Genomic DNA, 15,403 nt, shown 5'->3' on the forward strand with positions numbered 1-15,403 from the left:
ATCACTTACCGCCCTCTTTATCCTTTACTGCTAGAATGACTGTAAAATTAATATTATAACTGTTACCATTACATCGACTGCTACTTGCTCTAGTATCATAATTTTCTTATTGTAAGATGTTGAGGAACTGAAGGTCTACTTTATTACTTTGACAAACGGTGAGAAGTGAAAAGTCAAGGGATGAGAGGAAACTGAACAGAGGGAAAAGGGAGAGAGGAATAACAAAGAGTAAAACACGAATGGTTGAAGGGAGAAAAGAAACGAAACAGCGAGAGGAAGTTGGTGTACTCATTATTCAGCCTTGTAAAGTAACTTATTCGAGTATTTTCTTGGTTGACTAAGTATGTGAAATCTTTAAGCAATAAATTTATAAGCCATATTTCTTTAAGCGGAAAAGTAATATTACTGATCTTTTAAGTATTACCAATTTGTCCTGTCCTGTCCTGCCATGCCCTACCCTTCCCTACTCTACCCCGCCCTTCCCTGCCCTGTCCCGCCACCCAGTAACGTATCCGTGTAGTATCTGTACCATCATATTTGTCTTAACACCGTCATTCCCAGAGAAACATTGATGTGAAGGGATTAGTGGAGACTTTCTAACCCTGCCACCACAAATGATTTCTCCAGAGCTTAACAAACCGGAAGGGAGGTTGTAAAAAAAAAATAACTAATTATATGGTTTAGGAAGTTAACATAATATTTTGACCCATCTTAACTGCACCTCTTCTGTCAAAACATTCTTTCAAAAACCTGTCAATCCATCCTGCTGTTCCGTCCACTTTTGTCAGTCAATCAACCCACCTGCCCACACATCCACCCACTCCCTGTCTCATCCACCCACTCACTAACCTATCTGCCCACCCACCCACCTACTAATAACCCCCCTACCCATGTTACCCACTTGTTTATCAACGAACCCACTTACCCACAGACCCACTGACAAACACACACACACACTCACCTACATCTCCCAAGCACACATGCCACCCACCTACGCACATACTCTCTCTCTCTCTCTCTCTCTCTCTCTCTCTCTCACGCACTTACCGATCCACTGACTAACCCACATACCCATGAACCCACTCACTGATTCACACACACACACACACACACACACACACACACACACACACACACACACACACACACACACACACACACAAGCAATAATCAGTTCATCCATCTATCCACGAGCCCACACATTCAACGCACACACAAGTTGCACTGTTTCAATACGGTACTGTTCTTTGATGATCCAAAAAGTTTAAAATATTCCAAGAATATTCACTGAATAAGATTAACCTCCTTAAGAATTAGGTCAGTATTTTTTGGGGGGAGTATCATGACTAAGATATAAATTACTAACTAAAACTCACTTATTTTTATTCCTTAGGTATTTAATGTTTGGATATTTTAAATCAGAATATTAACTTGGTGCTGGTTCATATTCACTGGGATACTTGAGTTCATTCATGTTGCCTTGGCCTCTCTCCTCCCCTCCACTTCTCAACCAGCCACTCGACTTTGTCATTCATAAGATGCCAGAATTTGCTGCCTGCCAGCTCCTCCACCCACACTCCACTCTGCCTCACTCTCTTCAACCCTACCATCATCCCTGCCTGCCTCACTTCTGCCTGTCCACCTCACAACCTGACTCCCTGCCTCATCAACTCATTGTTTCCTGCCTTATTAACATACTGCCTACCTCAGAACCACGATACATGTCTCACCACCACACTACTGCCTGTCGCGCCACCACACTACTTACTTCACCGCAACACTGGTCCTAACCTCACCACCACACTGCTGCCTGTCACACCACCATACTACTTACTTCACCACAACATTGGTGCCTAACCCCACCACCACATTGCTGCCTGCCTCACCACATCATCGCTGCCTGCTCAGCACCACACTGTTGCCTACCTCAGCACCACACTGCTGCCTGCTTCACCACAATACTGCCTGCCTGCCTGCCTTACCACCACACTGCTGCCTGCCTCTCCCCATCACACTGCTGTCTCCTCGCCACCACACTGTTGCCTACCTCAGCACCACACTGCTGCCTGCCTCACCACAATACTGCCTGCCTCACCACCACACTGCTGCCTGCCTCCCTAACACACTGCTGTCTGCCTCGCCACCACACTGTTGCCTACCTCATATCTGCACGGTTGTCAGGATGGCCGAGCGGTCTAAGGCGCTGCGTTCAGGTCGCAGTCCGGTTTTCCGGGCGTGGGTTCGAATCCCACTCCTGACAGGCATTTTACTCCCACGAAAGGACCACCAGGTCTGTTGCTGTTTTTTTTTTTTTTTTTTTTTTTTTTTTTTTTTTTTTTATGCGAGGAAGAAGGAACCAAAGGCCATGAGCCCGCAGTAACAGTTCCCTCCAAGAGAAAAACAAAATACAATAGAGAGCCAAATTCAAGATCCGATCATTTTGAGATGCCTGGACACACTACGTTTGAAAGACTGGAGATCATAGGCAGCAGGAAATACAGACAGAGGGAGACAGTTCCAGAGCTGACCTGTTGCATAAATGAAAGACTGGGAGTAACGGTTAACTCTTGCATTAGAGAGTAGAACAGAAAAGGGATGAGAGTTTGCTGCCAGACGGGTGCTACGCGCCCGTCGTAGAGGTGGAGGAATGCAAGCAGACAGTTCAGAGGAGCAGTGATCATTAAAGTAGCGATAGAAAAGAGATAAAGATGCAACAGTGCGGCGAAGAGACAGAGGTTGAAGGGAGTCAGTAAGAGGAGGAGAGTTAATGAGACGAAAAGCCTTTGACTCCACCCTATTGAGAAGAGCTGTATGTGGGGAGCCTCCCCACACATGAGAGTTGTACTCCACACAGGGGCGGATAAAACCCCTGTATAGAGTCAACAATTGTGCAGGGGTAAAGAAAGAGCGGAGTCGGCTTAGCACACCCAATCTCTTGGAAGCAGATTTTACAAGAGATGTAATATGATCTTTCCAAGACAAGTCCCGAGTAAATGAAACCCCAAGCATGTTCAAGGATGATGCAGGATTAATCTGAATATTATTAAACATTAGTGGGTATACCTGTGGAAGATTTTGTCGGGTTGATAGGTGTAAGAACTGAGTCTTAGATGCATTAAAGACAACCATATTATTTTTACCCCAGTCAGAGATATGAGCCAAGTCAGACATTAGGTGTGCCATAGCCTCATCCCTTGTTTCTTGAAGCAACTGCTGAGATGGGCGTTGCGGGAACCGAATGGAAAGATGAAGGGTGGAGTCATCAGCGTATGAGTGGATAGGGTTAGATGTACAGCTTAGAAGATCATTGATGAATAAAAGGAAGAGAGTTGGTGATAGGACAGAGCCCTGAGGAACACCACTGTTGATAGATCTAGGAGAAGAACGATGGCCGTCTACGACAGCAGCTATAGAACGACCAGAAAGGAAGCTAGCGATGAAGGCACAGATAGAAGGATAGAAACCGTAGGAGGGCAGTTTGGAAATTAAAGATTTATGCCAGACTCGATCGAAAGCCTTTGAGATGTCAAGTGCAATGGCAAAGCTTTCGCCAAAGTCCCGAAAGGAGGATGACCAGGAGTCTGAAAGGTAGGTGAGAAGATCGCCAGTGGAGCGTCCCTGACGGAACCCATACTGACGATCGGAAAGAAGGTTGTGATAGGAAAGATGCCTTAAAATTTTTTTATTAAGAATTGACTCGAAAACTTTTGAAATACAGGACGTTAAAGCAATTGGACGATAGTTGGAGGGTTGGGAGTGGTCACCCTTCTTTGGGACTGGCTGAATGAGAGCAAACTTCCAGCAAGAAGGAAAGGTACAAGTTGACAGACAAAGGCGAAATAGTTTGCCTAGGCAGGGTGTAAGCACAGAAGCACAGTTTTTGAGAACAACAGGAGGGACTCCATCAGGCCCATATGCCTTGTTAGTACTGAGGCCAGTAATGGCAGAAAATACATCAACTGAAGAAATTTTAATGTCAGCCATGAGGAAGTCATACCACCACACTGCTGCCCACTTCTGCCTGCCACACCACCACACTGCTGCGTGCCACATCACCACACTGCTGCCTACTACACCACCACACTGCTCCCCAATTCTGCCTGCCACACCACCACACTGCTGCCTGCCACATCACCACACTGCTGCCTACCACACCACCACACTGCTGCCTGCCACCCCACCCCACTGCTGCCTGCCACACCACCACACTGCTGCCTGCCACACCACCACACTGCTGCCTGCCTCACCACCGCACTGCTGCCTGCCTCACCACCGCACTGCTGCCTGCCTCACCACCGCACTGCTGCCTGCCTCACCACCGTACTGCTGCCTGCCTCACCACCGTACTGCTGCCTGCCACATCACCATACCGCTGCCTGCCTCACCACCACACTGCTGCCTGCCACACAAGCACACTGCTGCCTGCCACACCACCAAACTGCCGCCTGCCTCACCATCACAGTACTACTGCCTCACCACCACACTGCTGCCTGTCTCACCACCACACTACTGCCTGGCTCAACACCAATCCCACCACACTACTGCCTGCCTCACCACCACACCCACCGCACCACTGCCTGCCTCACCACCACACTACTGCTTGGCTCACCACCGCACTGCTGCCTGCCTCACCACCACACCCACCACATTACTGCCTGCCTCACCACCACACCGCTGCCTGCCACAACACGGCATTGCTGCCTGCCACACCACCACGCTGCTACCTGCCACAGCACCGCACTGCTGCCTGCCTCACCACCACATTGCTGCCTGCCTCATCATCACGCTGCTGCCTGCCACAGCACCGCACTGCTGCATGCCGTACCACCGCACGGCTGCCTGCCTCACCACCATTCCAACCACACTACTGCCTGCCACGGCACCGCACTGCTGTCTGCCACACCACCGCACTGCTGCCTGCCTCACCACCACACCCACCACACTACTGCCTGCCTCACCACCACACTGCTGCCTGCCACAGCACCGCACTGCTGCCTGCCACACCACCACACTGCTGCCTGCCACAGCACCGCACTGCTGCCTGCCACACACCTCACTGCTGCCTGTCTTACCACCACACTGCTGCCTGCCTCACCGTCACAGTACTAATGCTTCACCACCACACTTCTGCCTGCCACAGCACCGCACTGCTGCCTGCCTCACCATCACACTACTGCCTGCTTCGCCACAACATTACTGCCTGCCTCACAACCACACTACTGCCTGCTTTACCACCACACTACTGCCTGCCTCACCATTACACTACTGCTTCCTCACCACCACACTACTACCTGTCACACCACCAAACTGCTGCCTGCCTCATCATCGCAGTACTACTGCCTCTCCACCACACTGCTGCCTGTCTCACCACCACACTACTGCCTGCCTCACCACCAATCCCACCACACTACTGCCTGCCTCACCACCACACTACTTCCTGCCTCACCACCACACTGCTATCTGCCACAGCACTGCACTGCTGCCGGCCTCACCACCGTTCTGCTGCCTGCCTCACCACCATTCCCACCACACTACTGCCTCCCTCACCATCACAGTGCTACTGCCTCACCACCACAGTGCTGCCTGCCACAACACCACACTGCTGCCTGCACAGCACCGCACTGCTGCTTGCCACACCATCGCACTGCTGTCTGTCTCACCACCGCACTGCTGCCTGCCTCAACATCACACCCACCACACTACAACCTGCCTCACCACCACATCCACACACTACTGCCAGCCTCACCATCACACTACTGCCTGCTTCGCCACAACACTACTGCCTGCCTCACAACCACACTACTGCCTAATTTACCACCACACTACTGCCTGCTCACCATTACACTACCGCCTCCTCACCACCATACTACTGCCTTTCTCACCAGCACACTATTGCCTGCCTCACCACCACACTGCTGCATGCCTCACCACCACACTGATACATGCCTCACCATTACACTACCACCTCCTCACCACCATACTACTGCCTTCCTCACCAGCACACTACTGCCTGCCTCACCACCACACTGCTGTATACCTCACCACCACACTGCTGCATGCCGCATCACCAAGCTGCTGCATGCCTCACCACCACACTACTGCCTGCCTCACCACTACACTACTGCCTGCCTCACCACTACACTACTGCCTGCCTCACCACCACACTTTCCTGCTCACCACCACACTGCTACCTTCCTCACCACCACATTTTCCTGCCTCACTTCCTTCCGCTACCTTCCTACATATCTATAACCTCACAACCACCCAACCTACTGTACTACCTACCAACCTTCCTACCTACCTCTTCCCTACCCCAAACTTTTCTTATCTACCTACCTATCTCCCTACCTACTTTCCTACATATATACCTCTCTCTCTCTCTCTCTCTCTCTTATTACCTGCCTTCCCACCTGCTTTGCATCATTGTCCTCCCACACAGGCCATCAAAGTCTGCTATCCATCCAACCACCACTCCACATCACCAGCCCATACCACGCCCACTCAACACCTTCTTACCTTCCATCACAATATCACATCACATCAAATCACCAGCCCATACCACGCCCACTCAACGCCTTCTCACCCTCCATCACGTCATCATATCACAATACATCGCATCCCATCTCGTTTCATCACAGCATCACATCATATCAGATCACGGGATCATATCACATCACAGTATCTCATCACATAACATCACGTTTCTTCGCAGCATCGCACCAAATCACATAAAAACACCTCATCATATCACATCACAGCAACACATCACATCAAATTGCAGTATCACATCGCATCAAATCACATCATCACATCACATATCACATTACATCGCAGCATCATATCACATCACATCATATCACATTACATCATAGCATCATCACATCACAACATCACATCACATCACACCACAGCATCATATCACAGCATAGCACAGCACAGCACAGCACAGCACAGCACCAACCAGTACCACGCCCAATAATGGCCTTATCCCACCGACCTTCTTCACATGTAGTATGGGGGACGGGTGGAGCATGGATGGGGGAGAAGGTGAATGGGGTTCGAGACGAAAATGGGGTAGAGATACGAGTATAGATTGTGGAGAATGAATATGGGGAAAGGACAAGAATGGGGCCAGAATGAACCTAAGGGAGGAATGAACATGCAGTTGGAATAAACATTGGGAAGAAACATGAACAGGCTCAAAATGAACAAAGAGTAGGAACAAGAATGGGGCTAGAATGAACCTAGGAGCCAGGATGAACATTGGAGCAAGAATGAACATAAGAAAAGGACCAGAATAGGCTTAAACTGAACACTGAGTAGAGGCAATAATGATGTGTGAGTTGAGGCGAACGGGGAGTAGGAACAGAGGATAGGTAAATATAAACCAGAGTTGTAATGGCATATCTAAGATGGACTAGAATGATCGTTTTGTGGATAGTCCTTGTATATTTATTCATTTATTTATCCATATATTTATCAATTCTGCGATGCAAGATGGTATCATTTTCGGCAACTCGCCCTATACCGTTGCGTGAATTTTCAGCCTGTCGGTGAGTGTATCTGTCTGTCTGTCTGTCTGTTGTCTATGCTTATAGACTCCTCCAAGACTATCTGATGGATTTAAATGAAACATCCCAGGTGAGTTCTTCTAGTTACTAAGGTCTTCCACTATATACAGTTTTCCAAACATGACTTTTAAAAGGGTCAGCCTCCCTCATCAAATTAAAAATTCTCAGAAACAGTGAAAGAAGTGCAGATATGGATCCGGCACCTTAGCAAATGTTGTACAATGAACTCTCATCCGTAATGCGATGTTTGGGGTGCTTGACCTACCAGTGATTCTTTGGGGGGTCAGCCCCTCCCTCCTTCCCTAACAACAAAAAAAAAAAAAAAAAAAAAAAAAAAAAGATCAGAAATAGGGGAAAGTGAGCACATGGATTTCAACGATACTTCTCACATCAGTTCTTTTGGTCCCTTAATAATGTTTCCCATTGTACAAAATTTTCCATCTTTATTTTTAACAGAACCGATCGCACTCCAATATATATATATATATATATATATATATATATATATATATATATATATATATATATATATATATATATATTTCCAAGAAAAAAAAAACAAAGGCCAGAAGCCCTCAATAAAGTTCCCCTCAAGAAAAAACAAAAACAATGCTAGAAAGCACTCAAAGAGTGAATCCCTCCGCCTAGGCCGTTGCCCTTAAAAAGGACCCTGATCCGGATCCAAGAACATAGGATCCGGATTGGGATCAGAGCCAAAATTGTATCAATTCTTTCTTGGTCCATGGCCTACCTATCCACAAAATTTCATTGAAATTCATTGAGGATTTTGGAGATATTGTGCAGGATACTCCGGATCCGGATCCGCCGCAAAATGAAATAATTTTTCCTTGGCCCATGGCCCACCCTTCAACAAAATTTCATGAAAATCCGTTCATAACCTTTTGATTAATCCATCTAACAGATCCGAGGACATGGGATCCGGATCCAGATCCACCCCGAAGTTTAATCAATTCTTTCTTGGTCCATGGCCCAACTTTCCTAAAAATTTCTCTGAAATCCAAAAGGAACTTTTGGAAATATTGTGCAGGATACTCCGGATCCGGATGTGGATCCGGCCCCAAATCATTTCTTCCTTGGTTCATGGCCCACCCTTCTACAAAATTTCATCAAAATCCGTTCATAACCTTTTGAGTAATCCTGCTAACAGACAGACAAGCAAACAAACAAACAAACAAACCAATGTCGGCAAAAACGTAACCTCCTTGTCGAAGGTAATAAAAGAGAGCCAATTTCAGGATCCATTCACTTATTTCGAGATGCCTTCACACTCTTCGTTTGAAAGACTGGAGGTTATTGGCAGTGGTATATATAGATAGAGGGCGACAGTTCCAGAGCTGATCTGTTGCATACATGAAGGACTGGGAGTAACGGTTAACTCTTGCAGAAAAGAGTTGAACAAAAAGGATGAGTTTGTTGGTAGGCGGGTGGTGGAGGGATGCAAGAAAACAGTTCAGAGGAACAGTGACCATTGATATCTACCTATCTATCTATCTATCTATATCTATATCTATATCTATCTATCTATATACATACATACATACATACAGTACATACATACATAGATATATGACTGTTCATAATAATGATGGTCAAGACACCCAGGGGCTGCCAATCCACCCAGTGGGGAACAACCCTAGGAGGACCTACCACAATTCACCCGGATCTGAGAGGCCCCGCCACTTTTAGTCACTTGTTGGTTTAGAAACTTCTAGATGCCAGGGACCCCTGTCCTTCTCAATAGCTTCCTAGGTTTGGGTGCCGATGCTAAGGGTGGGTGTGCAGTTTTCCAGGTCTCCCTCACTTTTGGTGCATAACACCCTAAAGTCGCCGTCGGATCTGTGAGACCCAGGTATACTGGATTAGGGGGACTGTAATTTACTGCTGTGTGATGCATATTTCTGCACCATTTGCATTGCCCTCTCCACACCATGAAGACCCTTCATACCACTAGCTTTGACAGCACTGCGAGCATCATTGTGTCATTTCTTTTCTTATGGGTTCCATGTTAACAGAAACTGTTATTTTCTGTAAAGATTTTTCTCAAAAGTTTATCTAAAATACATAGAATAACATAATTTAAATTTTATATTCATTATTGCATAGTAAACCGAACCAAAAGGGTTGCAGAATGGTCAAGGATTTAATCAATAAAACACAAGTATTTTATTTTTTATTTTTTTATTTTGTGGGTCTGTGAGACCCAGGTGTACTAATGGTGTATAGGCACAAATACGTATACTGTTCTAGGGTTAACCAAATCCTGGCCCAGATGGACGTTTGCTAATGTGCAAAATTTCATTTTCCTGCATAAACACACACACACACACACACACACACACACACACACACACACACACACACACACACACGCACACACACGTCGTAAGGACTGGCCCAGTCCGTCAAAACGGTACAGAAACTCAGCGGATGTGTGATTCAGAGAACAGACTGCGAGTGACTGATTCATTTAGGAACAGAAACTCAGCGAATGAATGATTCAGAGAACAGACACTGCGAGTGAGTGATTCACTTAGGGACAGAAACTCAGCGAATGAGTGATTCAGTTTAGGACCGAAACTCAGCGAGTGATTCAGTTAGAGACAATCTCAGCGAGTGGGTGATTCAGTCAGGGAACAGAAGCTTAACAAGTGGATGATTCAGTGAGGGACAAACTCAGTGAGTGATTTAGGTAGGGACAAACGTATTTGACTGTCTCCGTTAGTGCAGCAGAAATGTGTGAAGTAGATTGCAGATATTATAGCCTAAATTTTGCCGTTATTCATCATCAGAACAAATGCATTTGTTTTAGTTTGTAAAATACCTTGCATATTCCTGCATGGCCGGCCATACGAAACTGAAACGTGACATTAAAGAAAATTACACGAAGGAATGGATAGTGACTTTCTTTGCAGATAATTATGTCGAGCTTGCAGTGCATCATCTCAAGATAAAACGAATAATGCGACATCTGTAATATAGTTTTGGATTTTGTAAGAGATATAAAACCGACTCTAGTATAAAAGGCGATAGAATTTAAAAATTCATCAAGGAGGACTTAAAACAGAGATAAACTGAAGAGTTCAAACGAAAGTTTCGGTAACAAAAGAGCTACATAATGATAAAGACAAAGTTAAGATATTGCTAAATCAATTCTAGATATAAGTTATTGTGAGAAGAACACATATTCACAGCTCATTCTCTCCCATGGAACTAAATAAGCTTTTTAAGCTCCAAATCAGAGTTGCAGTTCATCGGAAATTGCTTCTGCTGGTCTGATGAACGAAAACTGAAACTGTGAATCCGAACGCATCGATTTGTACCATCCGACAACCGGAAATCTAGGAAATTTACAGATAATGAAATATTTAACCTAAGCTCATTAAAAATGTTTACACTTAATGCACTCATCATCAGGGAAGAATGCTACGTGCAAAGGAGGCTGGAATATTTTCAATATTAGTGGTTTACAAAAATAATTGATGATATTAGTAAATACTGTACTGATATATATTTGTCCTACAACAGGCATATACTGTATATGAGCGTTTATATTGTTCTTTGTTAATTAAAGTATATTGCACGAATTGTTTTTCCATCGTCAATATTCATTGTTTTTTAAGTCCTTTGAATACTGTTAAAATTTACAACACAGGAGAAATTCGAGTGGTGGCGGCGTTCAGTTTATTTAAGTTGGGCTCGTCATTTAATACTTTTTCTCGGAGATGACTATAATAGAGAAAACGTGATCGGATACAGGGATTCGGAATTTCGGACAGGCGGCAGCTTGGCTCTGCTTCGAATCATTGCAGTCTCCCTCCAGCCTCGAGTGGGAATGGTCACATCTGTAGAGAGGAAATTGTTGTCTATATATTAATGTAATGTGATATATAAACAGTTTCCCCCAGCGTACTCAGGCAAAGAGAGGTAAGCAAAGATAATATTCGTTCTGTCATTCTTGAAAAGATGTAACTGTGGTGTAATGATGGTGGAGTGGTTGGTGGTGGTGGATGTGGTGGAGTGGTTGGTGGTGGTGATGGATGTGGTGGAGTGGTCGGTGGTGGTAGTTGTGGTGGTTATGGGTGATGGTGATGCAGTGGTGATGGTGCTGTGTAGGCGGAGTGGTGATGGCGCAGTGGCGGTGCGGCGATGTTAATGCAGTAGTTATGGTGGTGACATGATGATGGTGGAGTGAAATTGGTGCAGTGATGGTGGAAAGAAGGTGATGTTGTGATGATGCAGTGATGGTGTGTTGAAGGTGGTGGTGGTGGAGTTGTGGTGGTGATGGTGGTTGTAGTGGTGGTCCGATGATGACAGTGAAATGATTGTTGTGGAATGACAGTGGTGGAGTGACTGTGGAGTAGTATGGTGGGGTGATGGGGGGTAATAATGGTAGAATGGTGGCGGTGATGGGGGAGGGGGAGTTAGGGTGGAGGAGTAAAGGTAATGGTGGTGGTGGTGGTGGCTGTAGTGGTACTGGTGACATGATGGAGAGACGATAATGGTGGTGGTGGTAGTCATGTCGCCTGACACCGGTCAACTAGCAGACCAGGTGACAGCAGGTAAGGAACTACCTCTATGGGGCTGTCGCATAAGTTCCTTATACCGTTGATGTGTCTGTGTCTTAGTGAGGCATGTGCTGTACAGTGCTCCATCGTTATGAGCGAGCGACCGATGTTTGCTCTCAGTTAAGTTTGGAAATAAACGGCCCAGTCCGACCCGGTCCGACAGTCACGCTAAGCAGAAGTTAATAACTTTACTCATATGTGAAGTAGAGCTGAAATTTTTTTCTGCATGTGATACATTCACTCAATAAATTTTATCAACTAAAAACTCACCCACATAGGCGTATGAACCCCTTGGAATCTCGAGTTCTCCAAGGGAGTGTTCGACTCCAATGGGTGAACGCCTCAATTGTGAAATCATATTGAAAAGATTTTCCGTCGTAACACCGTGTTTTGGGGCATGAACTCGAGCAATTTAATATCGGAGATGCCGCATATACTTTTCTATAAGAGGGAAATTGTGATAACATGGAGCTCGCTCGCTCGTCACGCCTCACAAAGCTCATTTTACTGGTGTATGTTACATTGCGTGGGCCTGTTCTACAAGCGAAGCATATGTCGCCTGTGATTCCACCTAATTTAAGGTGGTAACTGAGAAGGGCTGGGTAATGATCTGATATAAGCCTAGCCAAGTGAATTCAATCAGCTCTAGCCTATTTTAGGATACATCTGATAGGCTGATGCCGGGAGGAAGGCCTATACTGTAGTATATTGTTCTGATCAAGGTGTTGTAGATCAAGGTGTTGTATTGCCCTGAGAGTGAAATGAGCATAAAGGTATTTTCAATGCTAGCAGTGTTGGAGTGTCTGGGGTTGGATTGTTGTTGATGAGGATCTGGTAGTGTCTGTGTGGTAATTGTTTTATGCGTCTTGTTGTGTTGTGTGACTCTTACATGACATCTAGTGACAGGTGTGTTGTGTGTTGAATTTTGTTCCTCTCATGTCATATTCTCTAATAGCTTTTGAGCTGTAGGCTAAGTGAGCTGTGGGAGGTACCGGTACTAGTGCAGCCAATGAAGATGCATAGAGCGTTCTTCTGTATGGTCTGCAAGATGTTGTTGTGGGTATTAGATAGGATGAGGGGACAACGCCGGGGAGACGCAGGATATCACTGATTTGATGTATTGTTTGCAGAGTAGAGAGTTTTTCTTATTGTTATTCAAGTCTATCTCCGTAAAATTTGCCTTGAGTGCGTTGAGTCTTGGCTACATTGCCTTTTGATGTCTTGTATGTGGTCCTTGAAGGTGAGTCCCAGTGTCAGTGATGGTGATGGTGTTGGAGTAATGATGGTATCTGTGGTGGAGTGATGATGGTAGCTGCGGTGGTGATGATGATAGCGATGGGCTGCTGATGGCATCGACGGTGGCGACGGAGGTGGACGTAGAGGTGGAATGATGGTGGTGGTGGAGTAGTGGAGGAGATGGAGTGATGAGATGGTGGTAGAGGTGAAGTGATGATGGTGGTGGTGACGATGGAGAATGTGATGGTCGAGTGGTGGTGGAGAACTTATAGTACTAGTGGTGGAGTGATGGGGTTGTGGTGGTGGAGTGATAGCAATGGTGGCGGAGTGACAGTGGTGGTTATAGCAGAAGTTGTGGTTTCCTGATCTTCTCGTCCTTGAATAATAGTTATGGGATGATGATGGTGATGATGGTGATGATGATGATGATAATGAAAGCTTGCTGTGTCCCCCAGGTGGTTCAGTGGGACAGGTGAGAGTGCTGATCAGAGGGCAGACAGCGAGTGACAGCCTCGGGCAGTCTACCTCAGTTTCTCTATTAGTGGTGAATAACATCTTGACTCTTTGCCTTTACTTTCCCCAGATTTTCGTCCTTTGGCAACATTTCTCGCGTATCTCAGTGTCATAGCAATTTCTTCGTGGTTTGCAGCACACTCTAGTGTTAATTTATTGCTATGACAAGATTCGCGGTGGAATGACAGCAATGGGGGATTTGTGAAGCTGCCTGCTGCCAGAGGCCACCATTGTTAACAGCTTCTCCGCCCCGATTACGTGTTAAACTTCCGTGATTTTTCTTTGTTTTATTTCCCCGAAAACGAAGCCTGAATTTTGAAAACCTGGCACTCATATATTCTTTTTCGTCGTTTTTAATGAAGGCGCTACAAAGCTGAGTAAAATCTTGCTTCCTGAAATGTACGATTTATACTGTGGTTTCAGCCAAGAACTTGTTTTGTTTCAGTCTCTCTTTTGGCGGAAATTTAATGATGAGGTATTAAATAACTGGTAGTTAGTTGCGTCAAACACAAATATCTACTTACTCTTCATTTGGTTTTTAGAATATGGGGTTATTATTCTTTGCAATAACATTTCAAACTTCACAAACCTGGAGATCAGATATATTTTATGTCAGTTAAGCTCACAGATGTAAGATGTGCTGTTGAGTATTAACACCTCCTGCCTTTCTCACTTTTGCTTATTCCCTTCCTTCCTACCCCAACTCAAATTTCCTCTTTTCTCTCTCTCTCTCTCTCTCTCTCTCTCTCTCTCTCTCTCTCTCTCTCTCCCTCATCAGCCATCCGAGTTCAGCGACCGCTCCAGTTCCAAGATTTGATTTGACTTACCCTCCCGGGAAGACGCGCGACCACCCTTTTCTAATGAGTCATACGAAATCTTGGCACTGGGACGGTCTCTGAGCTCGGATAGCTGAAGCTGAATAAATTAAGTATACCTTTTTGCAGTGAAGTCAGTCTAGATTTTAAAATTAAATTTCTCGAACCCTACTTCTGCACATTTTATTTTTTTTTCACTGAGCAGAGAAAATAAATTTAGTAAAAAAAATCACACATGGTGATCAAATGTTATCGATTATATGGACTGAATTTTATACTTCCAGTTTATTTTAAAGCATTTTTTTTTTTTTTTAATGCAACTTAACCTATCCTAACCTACCCGATCTAACCCTAACTTAAGCGTCCCTATCCTAATCTATCTTTCTCTAAACTACTCCAGCCTATGCTGCCTTATCTTATCCTATCCTATCCTGTCCTATCTTAACCTATGACCTACCCTACCCTACAATACCCTACACTCTAAACTATTAATCCATAACCAACCCAGCCAAACTCTGTCATTACGGTACCTAATCTACCCTATCCTCCACAAGTCTACCCTACCTTGCCTGAATGTAATATAGCCCACCCTACTCTGTACTAATCTAAAAGCCCTTCTACAGGATCTTTAGGACCTATTGGCGTCGGAGTGTGATAATGGAAAATGCACGTCAAATGGCCA

At 45.5% G+C, this 15,403-nt stretch overlaps 1 non-coding gene across 1 annotated transcript; it reads left to right on the plus strand.

Moving 5' to 3' along the window:
* Positions 1–2,176: 2,176 nt before the first annotated feature.
* On the plus strand, positions 2,177–2,260 carry TRNAL-CAG (transfer RNA leucine (anticodon CAG)). Its single transcript has one exon. It is a non-coding gene; the product is annotated as a tRNA-Leu (tRNA).
* Positions 2,261–15,403: the final 13,143 nt, after the last annotated feature.

The sequence above is a fragment of the Coenobita brevimanus genome, chromosome 39, assembly GCF_032717465.1.
Source record: "Coenobita brevimanus isolate Jiangsu-jjx chromosome 39, ASM3271746v2, whole genome shotgun sequence".
Lineage (NCBI taxonomy): Eukaryota > Metazoa > Arthropoda > Malacostraca > Decapoda > Coenobitidae > Coenobita > Coenobita brevimanus.